Source organism: Pristiophorus japonicus, unplaced genomic scaffold, assembly GCF_044704955.1.
Source record: "Pristiophorus japonicus isolate sPriJap1 unplaced genomic scaffold, sPriJap1.hap1 HAP1_SCAFFOLD_359, whole genome shotgun sequence".
In the NCBI taxonomy this organism is placed as follows: domain Eukaryota; kingdom Metazoa; phylum Chordata; class Chondrichthyes; family Pristiophoridae; genus Pristiophorus; species Pristiophorus japonicus.
In genome coordinates this window covers 372,385-385,435 of record NW_027253424.1, presented here as the reverse complement: position 1 = coordinate 385,435, position 13,051 = coordinate 372,385, and the positions used below count along the sequence as shown (strand labels likewise).

Here is a 13,051-nt window from a genome sequence, read left to right as displayed (position 1 = left end):
TATAAATTCTGTGTTTAGTTGAATTTTGTAAATTTATTAATATACATTGATTCTCAGGACCTCCACAATACATGGTGGAAACTCAGTGAGAATCATGGAATATATAGTTAACTCTATGGGGCAGATTTTATAATGTCATGCAGGCCTGAACTGTTAATGAGTAAACCTACAAAATAACAGTGGGAAGTATTCAATGAAGTAAGTAAGATACAAAAGATAAAAGGCAAAGGCTCCACTTTTGTAGTTAAATAATCATGAGCAACAAATGAAGAGACAGTAGCAAGCTAAAAAAATGCAAGGAAAAGTGGAAATCCATCAGACTGTGAAAGTTATAAAAAGCAACAAAGAGATACAACAAAGTAATGAGGTGCAGAAAGTGAGTAAGAAAAAAAACTTGCAAGGGTTATCAAAGTTAACAAAAGCTTTTATAAATATATAAAGAGAAAGGGATTGGTAAATGCGAATGTGGGCCCATTAAAGACAGATGCAGGCGAGACTATGATGGATATTAAGAGACTTGGTAAAGCAATGCTTTGCATCCGTTTTCACAGTAGAGGAAGAGCACAAAATACCAGCAGTACAGGAGAAGCTAAATATAAATCAAGGGAAGGAACTTAGTGGATTTAGTATGTAGAGAAAATAATAGTTCTTACGATAAACAAATCTCTAGGACAGGAAGGCTCTCATCCCAGAATACAAAAAAAGATAGGTGAGGAAATTGCAGATGCATTAGTCATAATTTTCCAAAGCTCTCCAGATTTAGGAATTGTGCCTATGAATTGGAAAATTGTAAATGTCACTCCATTATTTAAGAAGGGAGGGAGAAACCAGGTAACTACAGACCTGTCAGTTCAGCATCATTTGTGGGGAGGTTACTGGAATCTATCATCTCTGGGATGATTTTCAATGTACAGACACTCTGGGAGTGGGGGACCCGAAGAGCATGTGAAACCCAGAAATATGTTAAGCGCATCTGTCAGTGGCTTTTTAATGCAGCTACTTCTTCAGCATTTTATTTCTGGATTTCTGTCCAAAGATGACCCACATGACACGATCTCAACTTCAGTATTTAAAGCGACAATCCAAACATGTAAGTTGAAGCAGCTGAAGTTGGGAAGAGAAGAGTAAGGTCAAAAATGGAAGTGAAATGGTCCAAGGGTGCATCCTGCTTCACGGATGTCTTCTTGGCTGTGCTGCTGGGGGCTGTGAGGACTGGGAGGAAAATACTCTTCCTTACCAATGGTTGGGAGAATCCTGCTGGGGAAAACAAGATGGCGTGGTTGGAGGTGGCAGAAGAGGTCAGCAGCATGAGCGTAGTGCCACGCTTCTGAATTCAATGCAGGAAGTGGCTTAATGACATAACCAGGACAGGAAAGGTGAGAGCAATGACACGTTCACCAACATTCTGATGTGCGTATCATTCAAACCCCCCTCACTCTGCCTTTTCGAGCCTACTGCAACACATTACTCCTCACAGCCACTTACCCTGCAGTTGCACCCATCCCTCTCTGCCTATGCACTTCCTCACATCCCCATCTATCCACTGACACTCACCCTCATCGTTATATAGTGTCATGCCTCTCCCTCATAGTCACCAATGTGGAAAGATAGAAAAAGAGCAACCATAGATTGCAAGGCTTGCTGGGACATTATATTTGGTCAACCTAGGAATTAGAGCTTACTTCAGCAAACAAGCTGTCAGCAGTTGAAACCACGGGTTGCAATACCTCACAGCAGCTAAGGTCATCTGTCTTCTCTGTCTAATTATAATCACAAATAGGATGTGATAACCAAAAAAAACAGACAGTGTGTACAGGGGGCAAGGAAAGGTTATCCCAAAATAAGGAAAGGGTAGCTAAGACAATTATCCATTGGATAACACTGATGAGGTAATTAAATTAACTGCTAGACTCTGCACTATTACAAAAAAAAGAGGAACCATCACATATGATAGGAGTTGTTTACTTGGGTGTATAAATATGTTCCAATTTCAGTGTATTACCGGAGTTGGTACCCTGTCTAGGGCACTCTCCCCTTGTATACAAGCAACAATAAACTAACAATCTGATGGTCTGCTTGTGTTAAGAGTCTTATCTTGAATCGGTGTCTTCGACAGAATTCCTTGGAGGTTCCACCGAGATCGCAAACTACGTGCCGGTGAGTAAACGGACAAGAACACGGTGACTCTCTAGGGAAGGACTCTAACTGGCCAGTTATTGGTGACATTTATGTTACTAAAGGAGCCCTTCCTTGGAGAGAGCGCGAGTGTAGTCTGTTTGTCTCGGCAGAAGTGCTGCGATCGTAAGACTCCTTTCAGGATTGAGTTACATGTTTGTAATCACTTCCTCTTTCAGCTTGACAGTAAGAGGAGGCAGATTCCGAAAAGCAAAAAAATTCAGCCCTGAAGCGGGCCGGCAGATTGTAAAGGGGGGAAGGTAAGAAAAGACGTCATTAAAAGGTCCCTGTTTCTTGTGTGGTAGAAACAAATACCCTTGTGTGATAGGGAGAAATAAGATGGGACGCGATCCTTGTGTGATAGGATCATTGAAATTAGTGATAGGATAAGTCATCCTTGTGTGATAAGATGAGGACCTTTGTTTGATGGGGTAATTTAGAATAAGTTAAGGACTCAGTCTGAAGGAGCGTACAACGCAGACTGAGAATTGATTATTTGTTTAGTTAAAGCATAAGGATTATGATCTGTGCACCCCTTTGGGTTTTTGCGTTTTTTATTGTCTTCATAATATTGTTATAGAAACATAGAAACATAGAAAATAGGTGCAGGAGCAGGCCATTCAGCCCTTCTAGCCTGCACCGCCATTCAATGAGTTCATGGCTGAACATGAAACTTCAGTACCCCCTTCCTGCTTTCTCGCCATAACCCTTGATCCCCCGAGTAGTAAGGACTTCATCTAACTCCCTTTTGAATATATTTAGTGAATTGGCCTCAACTACTTTCTGTGGTAGAGAATTCCACAGGTTCACCACTCTCTGGGTGAAGAAGTTTCTCCTCATCTCGGTCCTAAATGGCTTACCCCTTATCCTCAGACTGTGACCCCTGGTTCTGGACTTCCCCAACATTGGGAACATTCTTTCTGCATCTAACCTGTCTAAACCCGTCAGAATTTTAAACGTTTCTATGAGGTCCCCTCTCATTCTTCTGAACTCCAGTGAATACAAGCCCAGTTGATCCAATCTTTCTTGATAGGTCAGTCCCACCATCCCGGGAATCAGTCTGGTGAACCTTCGCTGCACTCCCTCAATAGCAAGAATGTCCTTCCTCAAGTTAGGAGACCAAAACTGTACACAATACTCCAGGTGTGGCCTCACCAAGGCCCTGTACAACTGTAGCAACACCTCCCTGCCCCTGTATTCAAATCCCCTCGCTATGAAGGCCAACATGCCATTTGCTTTCTTAACCGCCTGCTGTACCTGCATGCTAACCTTCAATGACTGATGTACCATGACACCCAGGTCTCGTTGCACCTTCCCTTTTCCTAATCTGTCACCATTCAGATAATAGTCTGTCTCTCTGTTTTTACCACCAAAGTGGATAACCTCACATTTATCCACATTATACTTCATCTGCCATGCATTTGCCCACTCACCTAACCTATCCAAGTCACTCTGCAGCCTAATAGCATCCTCCTCGCAGCTCACACTGCCACCCAACTTAGTATCATCCGCAAATTTGGAGACACTGCATTTAATCCCCTCGTCTAAATCATTAATGTACAATGTAAACAGCTGGGGCCCCAGCACAGAACCTTGCGGCACTCCACTAGTCACTGCCTGCCATTCTGAAAAGTACCCGTTTACTCTTACTCTTTGCTTCCTGTCTGACAACCAGTTCTCAATCCACGTCAGCACACTACCCCCAATCCCATGTGCTTTAACTTTGCACATTAATCTCTTGTGTGGGACCTTGTCGAAAACCTTCTGAAAGTCCAAATATACCACATCAACTGGTTCTCCTTTGTCCACTTTACTGGAAACATCCTCAAAAAATTCCAGAAGATTTGTCAAGCATGATTTCCCTTTCACAAATCCATGCTGACTTGGACCTATCATGTCACCATTTTCCAGATGCACTGCTATGACATCCTTAATAATTGATTCCATCATTTTACCCACTACTGAGGTCAGGCTGACCGGTCTATAATTCCCTGTTTTCTCTCTCCCTCCTTTTTTTAAAAAGTGGGGTTACATTGGCTACCCTCCACTCCATAGGAACTGATCCAGAGTCAATGGAATGTTGGAAAATGACTGTCAATGCATCCGCTATTTCCAAGGCCACCTCCTTAAGTACTCTAGGATGCAGTCCATCAGGCCCTGGGGATTTATCGGCCTTCAATCCCATCAATTTCCCCAACACAATTTCCCGACTAATAAAGATTTCCCTCAGTTCCCCCTCCTTACTAGACCCTCTGACCCCTTTTATATCCGGAAGGTTGTTTGTATCCTCCTTAGTGAATACCGAACCAAAGTACTTGTTCAATTGGTCTGCCATTTCTTTGTTCCCCGTTATGACTTCCCCTGATTCTGACTGCAGGGGACCTACGTTTGTCTTCACCAACCTTTTTCTCTTTACATACCTATAGAAACTTTTGCAATCCGCCTTAATGTTCCCTGCAAGCTTCTTCTCGTACTCCATTTTCCCTGCCCTAATCAAACCCTTTGTCCTCCTCTGCTGAGTTCTAAATTTCTCCCAGTCCCCAGGTTCGCTGCTATTTCTGGCCAATTTGTATGCCACTTCCTTGGCTTTAATATTATCCCTGATTTCCCTAGATAGCCACGGTTGAGCCACCTTCCCTTTTTTATTTTTACGCCAGACAGGAATGTACAATTGTTGTAATTCATCCATGCGGTCTCTAAATGTCTGCCATTGCCCATCCACAGTCAACCCCCTAAGTATCATTCGCCAATCTATCCTAGCCAATTCACGCCTCATACCTTCAAAGTTACCCTTCTTTAAGTTCTGGACCATGGTCTCTGAAATTACTGTTTCATTCTCCATCCTAATGCAGAATTCCACCATATTATGGTCACTCTTCCCCAAGGGGCCTCGCACAATGAGATTGCTAATTAATCCTCTCTCATTACACAACACCCAGTCTACGATGGCCTCCCCCCTAGTTGGTTCCTCAACATATTGGTCTAGAAAACCATCCCTTATGCACTCCAGGAAATCCTCCTCCACCGTATTGCTTCCAGTTTGGCTAGCCCAATCTATGTGCATATTAAAGTCACCCATTATAACTGCTACACCTTTATTGCATGCACCCCTAATTTCCTGTTTGATGCCCTCCCCAACATCCCTATTACTGTTTGGAGGTCTGTACACAACTCCTACTAACGTTTTTTGCCCTTTGGTGTTCTGCAGCTCTACCCATATAGATTCAACATCATCCAAGCTAATGTCTTTCCTAACTATTGCATTAATCTCCTCTTTAACCAGCAATGCTACCCCACCTCCTTTTCCTTTTATTCTATCCTTCCTGAATGTTGAATACCCCTGAATGTTGAGTTCCCAGCCCTGATCATCCTGGAGCCACGTCTCCATAATCCCAATCACATCATATTTGTTAACATCTATTTGCACAATTAATTCATCCACCTTATTGCGGATACTCCTTGCATTAAGACACAAAGCCTTCGGGCTTGTTTTATTAACACCCTTTGTCCTTTTAGAATTTTGCTGTACAGTGGCCCTTTTTGTTCTTTGCCTTGGGTTTCTCTGCCCTCCACTTTTCCTCATCTCCTTTCTGTCTTTTGCTTTTGTCTCCTTTTTGTTTCCCTCTGTCTCCCTGCATTGGTTCCCATCCCCCTGCGTCAATTGTCTATGAGCTCTTAGGAAGACATAACAGGGAAATCAACAGGGGAGGTTGTGTTTCAGAAACGTATAAATTAGTTGAGACAAAACAGTGATCGGTTGATCAGCAGCGAGTGACTCGTGTCCAACAATATCTCAAACACCCAGACTGAGGCCGAATTAAGAACCCAAATGGGTCACGTGACGGCCAGGTGAATTGGGCATAGGGTACTCGGTTGGAGCGAGAGGACTGTGATACAGAGAACTGTGATATCTCAACCAGTTAAATATGGGTGCCGGAGCAGGCAAACCACCACCAAAGGGCACACCAGCCTTTTTCATGCTCCAGAATTGTGGTCAGTCTTCAATTGACCACCTAAAAGAATGGGTAAAATGGACTAAGGATGGAAACAGGCTATTTCCACCTGATGGTTCATTTAATTTAGAGAGAATAACGTGTCTTGAGGAATGCCTTGTGGATACAGACCCAGGTAGAAGGGGTAAAAAGAAAATAAATTGGTCAGCTTTCAACGATCGGAAACGAGAAGCCGAAAGATGATGCGAAAGAAGCATAGAAGCTAGTAATGAAGGAGGTAAAAAAGAAAAAGAAACAGAAAGTTGAAGAGGGTAAAGGGGATGTAGAAAGCCATAAACAAATGGTAGTTAGGCAGACTGAGGGACACAGACCAAGTGCCCCTCAGTGGACACAGGAGGACGAGGAAGAACTGCAACAAGAATTAGATAACTCTTATGCACCACCGCCATGTCTGCCAGTACAAAGCCCACCACCAAACCCAAATGCTAATAATAATCAGGGCCAAGTAGGCGACCCCCAGCTAGATAGTCTACCCCTGCCCGTTCATGGTCCCGTTAATAATCAGCCAACAGACCAACAACCTCAACCAGGAGGAGGAGGAGGCGGTGGTGAGGCAGTGGCGCCCCCCCAGGAAGCCTCAGGGGGATCGCCAGCTGACAATACTAGACTCCAAACAGCACAGAGACAAGTTCAATTGCAGGATATAGCAAGACAGCAGGAAGTGGTGAGAGTGGCACAGTTAGCAGAACAAGACAGACAACAGAGAGAGCAGGGGCTGCAGGAACTGACTCGTCACTAATACAAGCCATGACACTTAACCCTGACCTACATGGAATGTATTCTCTCCGATACTTCCTAGATCCTCAGGGTGGAAACCCAGTGGCGGTTCACCAGCCCTGGACTCCATCCGAATTAAGGACCATGATAGGCAGTCTCCCAGACCCCAGAATACAGTTGGACATGGCGCTGGATGAATTACGTACCATAGTCCTGTGCCATGAGCCAAGTATTATGGAGACCACACAGAAAAAGGATGAGGATGTGGAGAACTATGTAGAAAGAATGGGGGAAATCATGGATCAATGTTCAGGAATGACTAAAGAACAATACCAAGCACCAATGGTCAGTGCGGTAGTAAATGGTCTACGACCAGAACTTAGAGACCCACTGAAGTTAGTATGCCTCGGGTGGCGCCAAAAGACCCTCCCGCAGTTAGTATCCACTCTTAAGGATTTACAGGAAAGAAATAGGGAAAGTAAAGGCAAAACATGTATACTCATGGAACAACCCACGGAGCCCGTAATAGACTTCCAGCAACCAACTCAATACCCACTAAACCCACAACAATATCCTCAATATTTTCAACAAAGCAGAGGGAGAGGGCGTGGAAAAAGGAGAGGATTTGGCCGGAGAAATAGGGGTAATATGAACCGTCCAGGGCAAGGGCAGAATTATAGTGGGAACTGCTATAACTGCAGACAAACGGGACATTGGGCAAGAAATTGTCCGTCGCAAGGAACCCAACAGTTCCAGCAGAATTGGCCCCCACAACAAAGTGGAGGTCGCGGTAATAGTAATACACAAATTCAGGTTTCCACCAGGCCTCAAGCAAATTTTACTACCCAACACCCGTGCTTTCACATCCCTTAAACAGTCTCTTATTACCATGCCGGCTTTGGGACTTCCAGATTATGCAAAACCCTTTAATCTATTCGTCCACCATAAGTCAGGCTTTGCTCAGTCCGTTCTTACTCAGATACACGGGGACAGACAGCGGCCCATCGCGTATTTTAGTACACAATTGGACCCAGTAGCACGAGGTTTGCCGAGATGCCTTCCTGCAGCTTACTATGCTGTTCAGCAGGCTCAAACGATCACTTTAAATCACCACACCGTCTTGCACGTTCCACACTCCGTTGAGATACTACTCACTAAATGCGCCACTCAACATCTCACATCAGCCCGCACAACTAAATATGAGGTAGAGCTACTATCAAATGCCAGCTTAACGATTAAACATTGCACGACCCTTAACCCAAGCACGCTTCTTCCAACTGCTGAGGATGGCACCCCTCATTGCTGCGGGACTGTGACTCAGTTGGTCACCAAGCCACGCATCGACCTAAGCGAGACACCCTTCAACAATCCAGAATGAGTCTATTTTGTCGACGGATCAGCTCTAAGAAATGAACATGGCCAGTGCCGCGCTGGTTACGCCGTTACCTCATGCCACTCCACTGTGGAAGCGGCAGCCCTAACAAATACGTTTTCAGCACAGCAGGCGGAGTTATTTGCCCTCACACATGTATGTATACTGGCAACACAATGGGTCATTAATATCTATACGGACTCACGATATGCATTCGGAATTGCTCATGATTATGGACAGATTTGGAAACTCAGGGACTATTTAACCTCTGCGGGCTCAACGATTAAGAATGCCGAGCAAGTAAAAAACCCCTTATGTGCCTTACAATGTCCACAAAGAATTGCAGTAATTAAGTGTCAAGCACACACGGGCCACCGAGACGACATTGCGTTAGGCAATGATGGAGCTGATAGGGCTGCTCGAAATGCCGCCATGTCAGACACAGGACTTCAGGTGTCAGCCTACGTGCTTCAACGTACAAAACCCATTGATACGCCGCCCACAATTAATGATGTATTGGCCTTTCAGTCACAGGCCACTGCTGAGGAGGTGTTAACCTGGGCACAGAATCAATGCGATAAAACACCTGAGGGAGTATGGGTTCACCATGACGGCCGCATGGTGGCACCCAGAGCTTTGCTCCCATGGATTGCCCGCTGTGTTCATACTTTCACACATGCGGGCAAAGGGGCGATGGCAGACTATATTTTAAAAACATGGTATGCGCCAGGTATTTCTGCAATTGCAAAACAAATTAGTGAAAAATGTGTTATCTGCCAAACCATGAATCCGGGAAAAACAGAAAACAGGCTGCCTCCCACCCAAATCCAACAGGACCTTTTGTAAATTTGCAAATGGATTTTATTGAATTATCCCCATGCATGGGATTTAAGTATGTATTAGTAATTATAGATGTGTTTTCTAAATGGGTTGAAGCTTTTCCATGTAAAAAGAATGACGCAACTACTGTCGCTAAGCATTTGTTAAAAGAAATTGTGCCACGATTTGACATACCTGTACAACACTCAAGTGACAATGGGTCACATTTTACTGGGACAGTTGTGAAAGAAGTGTGTCGAGCGTTACAAATCGACCAATATTTCCAATTCAGTTATCACCCACAGTCAGCTGGATTGGTGGAGAGATACAACGGAATGTTGAAGAATAAACTAGCAAAGTTATGTGATGAGACTGGACTCAAATGGGTCGAACTGTTACCTTTGGCAGTAATGGTAATGTGATCAGCAACAAATAGAACGACAGGATTATCACCACATGAAATCGTCATGGGACATCCCCAACGTTTGCCTTTTTCTGCACCGTTTACTGCTAAACAAATGGATGTCCACAAAATGGAAGAAAATATGCTAAACTATTGCATTGTTTTAACAAAATGTATTGCTTTAACAAAATGTATTTCTAGCTTTCATTCCCAGGTAAAGGAAGCCCAAATTGATCCTGCTGAAGGAAGATCCCATAGTTTGGAGCCTGGCGAGTTCGTGTACGTGAAGGTGTTCAAGAGGAAAAATAGTCTTCACCCAAGATTTGAAGGTCCATTTCAGGCCCTGTTGACCACCAATACTGCCCTGAAGATAAAGGAGAGACCAACATGGATCCACGCCTCACACTGCAAAAGAGCTCCAGGACACGAGGAAAAGGAATCACCAACCCCATCAGTAAAGGGAAATGGATATTAGGACTATGTTTCCTTGTGACACTTATAATACCTGTAATACCCGAATTGCATGTAAACACCTTCTTGTATATGTCCCACAAATACGCTACGGAAAACAACAAAGAAGGAGGTTGTTGGATATGTACCCAAACCTCTCTCCACTGTAAGGGAGGGATTCCTCTTAGACCTATCCCACTTCATCTGTCAGAAGTAGTAGAATGGTATATCTACCAGAACGGCACACGCCAATTCCCTAGGATGATAAGAGTTGCATCTGGTAGTATACCCACCATTGGGCGACGGGAAGATGATGGAATCCTCTAGTTTATCATTTTACCCCATATCTGCAGAGCCCTGGGAAAAGGAGGGATATTGTCTGAATACCTTTGAAGGGTGGTACCAACCGAGGTATGACCACGCCCAACAGCCTCCCTTCCTCACCCTTACCAGGGCCACAGGTATGGGAAGGCCGCCGGGGACAATATGTTTAGTAAGGAACTTGGCCGGGGGAATATTCGTAGGCACGAGTCGGTGTGAATATAATTTTACAGTGATAGGTACTCCTGATGAGTTTCCCCTTTATACGTCCTCTCAGTTTTATGGTTGTACATTGAATGTCCCATACGCCAACCAGATAGGTACTTTCAACTATTCCCTGGTATCCGCAGGGTTTGATGTGGATAAAACCACCTTGTACAATGGAACATACTTTGTTTGTGGCCACAAGGCCTACCCCTGGTTGCCAAGGGGCTGGACAGGATCATGTTACCTGGCATATGTGGTACCATACATTCGTCACTTATTCTCTCTAGCAAATCACCCGCATTATCGATCCAGACGAGCCATTACAGAAACACAACGATTCTTTTCTATCCTTGTTCCCCCTCTAGAAGTAGCATTTGCCATAAGAGAAATAAGAAAAGTGGCTAGAATATTAGAAGAGGTAGCAAACGACACTGCAGAAGCTATATGCAAATTAAACGATGAGATGGTGGCTATAAGAACAGTAGCTTTGCAAAATAGAATGGCTCGAGACTATCTGCTGGCAGAAAAGGATGGAACATGTGCACTAATAGGGTCCAAGTGTTGCACGTACATTCCTGACAATTCTGAAGAAATAGGTAACTTAGTGGACCACGTCCGGAAGGAAGTTGAAAAGTTAAAAAAAACAGGTTCCTGGGGCATGTTTGATTGGGCAGGCGGATGGTTCGGGCCTATAGGTCAAACCATAGTACAAGGGCTGATCATATTCCTGGTCATTATCTTTGCTCTATATTTGGTATTTGTCCTGATAAAATATTGCTGTGCGCAACTAGGGGTTACAGCCGTACCAGCGGGGGCAACCACCATGATGGTAGCTACAACCCCAGAAGCCTCAGAGAAGGCAGAAACCATGGAGATGGAGAGACTCTGTAAACTTCAGTTGGACTAAAAGTTATTGTCCCTATAGGGACAAAAGGGAGGAATGTGGAAAGATAGAAAAAGAGCAACCATAGATTGCAAGGCTTGCTGGGACATTATATTTGGTCAACCTAGGAATTAGAGCTTACTTCAACAAACAAGCTGTCAGCAGTTGAAACCACGGATTGCAATACCTCACAGCAGCTAAGGTCATCTGTCTTCTCTGTCTAATTATAATCACAAATAGGATGTGATAACCAAAAAAAACAGACAGTGTGTACAGGGGGCAAGGAGAGGTTATCCCAAAATAAGGAAAGGGTAGCTAAGACAAGTATCCATTGGATAACACTGATGAGGTAATTAAATTAACTGCTAGACTCTGCACTATTACAAAAAAAAAGAGGAACTATCACATATGATAGGAGTTGTTCACTTGGGTGTATAAATATGTTCCAATTCTGTGTATTACCGGAGTTGGTACCCTAAGGCCTTTGTCTAGAGCACTCTCCCCTTGTATACAAGTAACAATAAACTAACAATCTGACGGTCTGCTTGTGTTAAGAGTCTTACCTTGAATCGGTGTCTTCGACACCCTCAACAAATGCTCTCCAGCCATCGGGTGAACACATGCCATTACACTCACTCAAAGATGTCTTCTTTCCCTCCTTGCAGGAGAAGAGAGCAGAGAACACTAGGGAGAGACAGTGAATCGGAGATGGCCATTGGACGATGGCCAAGAGCATCTTAGGTGTCAGGGCAGGGATATGAGCAGCCTACAGAAAGTTAGCATGCAGGTATAGCAAGCAATTAGGGAGGCAAATGGCTTGTTGGCCTTTATTTTTGCTGATGCCTGCTGATTTAAATTAGTGCAGTGCAAAACATGCGGTGTAACGCACTGTTTCAGGCAGTAGTCTCAGCATGAGGCCCGTGTAGCATGATCATAGCAGCCCTGGAGCAAAGCAGCATTCTCTTAAAGCTAGCTGGTCATTTCAGAAAGCAGCGTTGAGCCCTTAAAGGGGAAACATCTTCTAAAATGAAAAAAATAAAAGTGATTTAAAAATAGACAGTCTATAGCTCTTAGGAGCTCAACTGCATTCTGAAAAATAATTAACATTAAAAATAATTCCGAAATGGAGTCTTCAGCTCTTAAAGCTGAATTGCCTTCCACATGTAAAATAAATTGTAAAAGTGCTTCAGCACTAACACAAATTGCTCAGTAAGCTAGGGAAGGGGCACCTAGGGTCCCGCACGTAGCAGTCCAGCTTTGTGCAGGGGTTCAATACTGCAAGGTCCTCTACCCACAGGGGCCAGGAGGCCCGCCAGAAAGAATGATGTGGGGCCAGATCACCAAGGCAGTTATGCCTTCTAAAATGAAAGTGTTGACCCCACGACCTGGCTAAGTTTCATGACTTCAGACAAGTGGTCAAGGTCAGTAAATGTATGCTCAAAAGCCATCTGCCAGCAACTGCACCACGAGCCTCACACACTGCTTATTGCACGCAGCCCCCCCACCCCACCTTCATCACTCACTTACCAACAATCTGTATCAAATACGATGCATACCTCCCATTCCCAGCCTCACCTCAGTCTTACGTTACCCTCCTTCTCACATCCCACTTCCCCATTATCCCACAATATCTTCCAAGTTACAAAGTGTGCAGGTTGTAAGCATGCAGCTCTTGCTTTCCAGGCCTCCTC

At 44.3% G+C, this 13,051-nt stretch overlaps 1 protein-coding gene across 4 annotated transcripts in view; it reads right to left on the bottom strand.

Moving 5' to 3' along the window:
* Positions 1-13,051, bottom strand: part of LOC139250253 (uncharacterized) — a 336,554-nt gene that overhangs the window by 82,830 nt on the left and 240,673 nt on the right. The gene's annotated exons all lie outside the window — the stretch shown is intronic.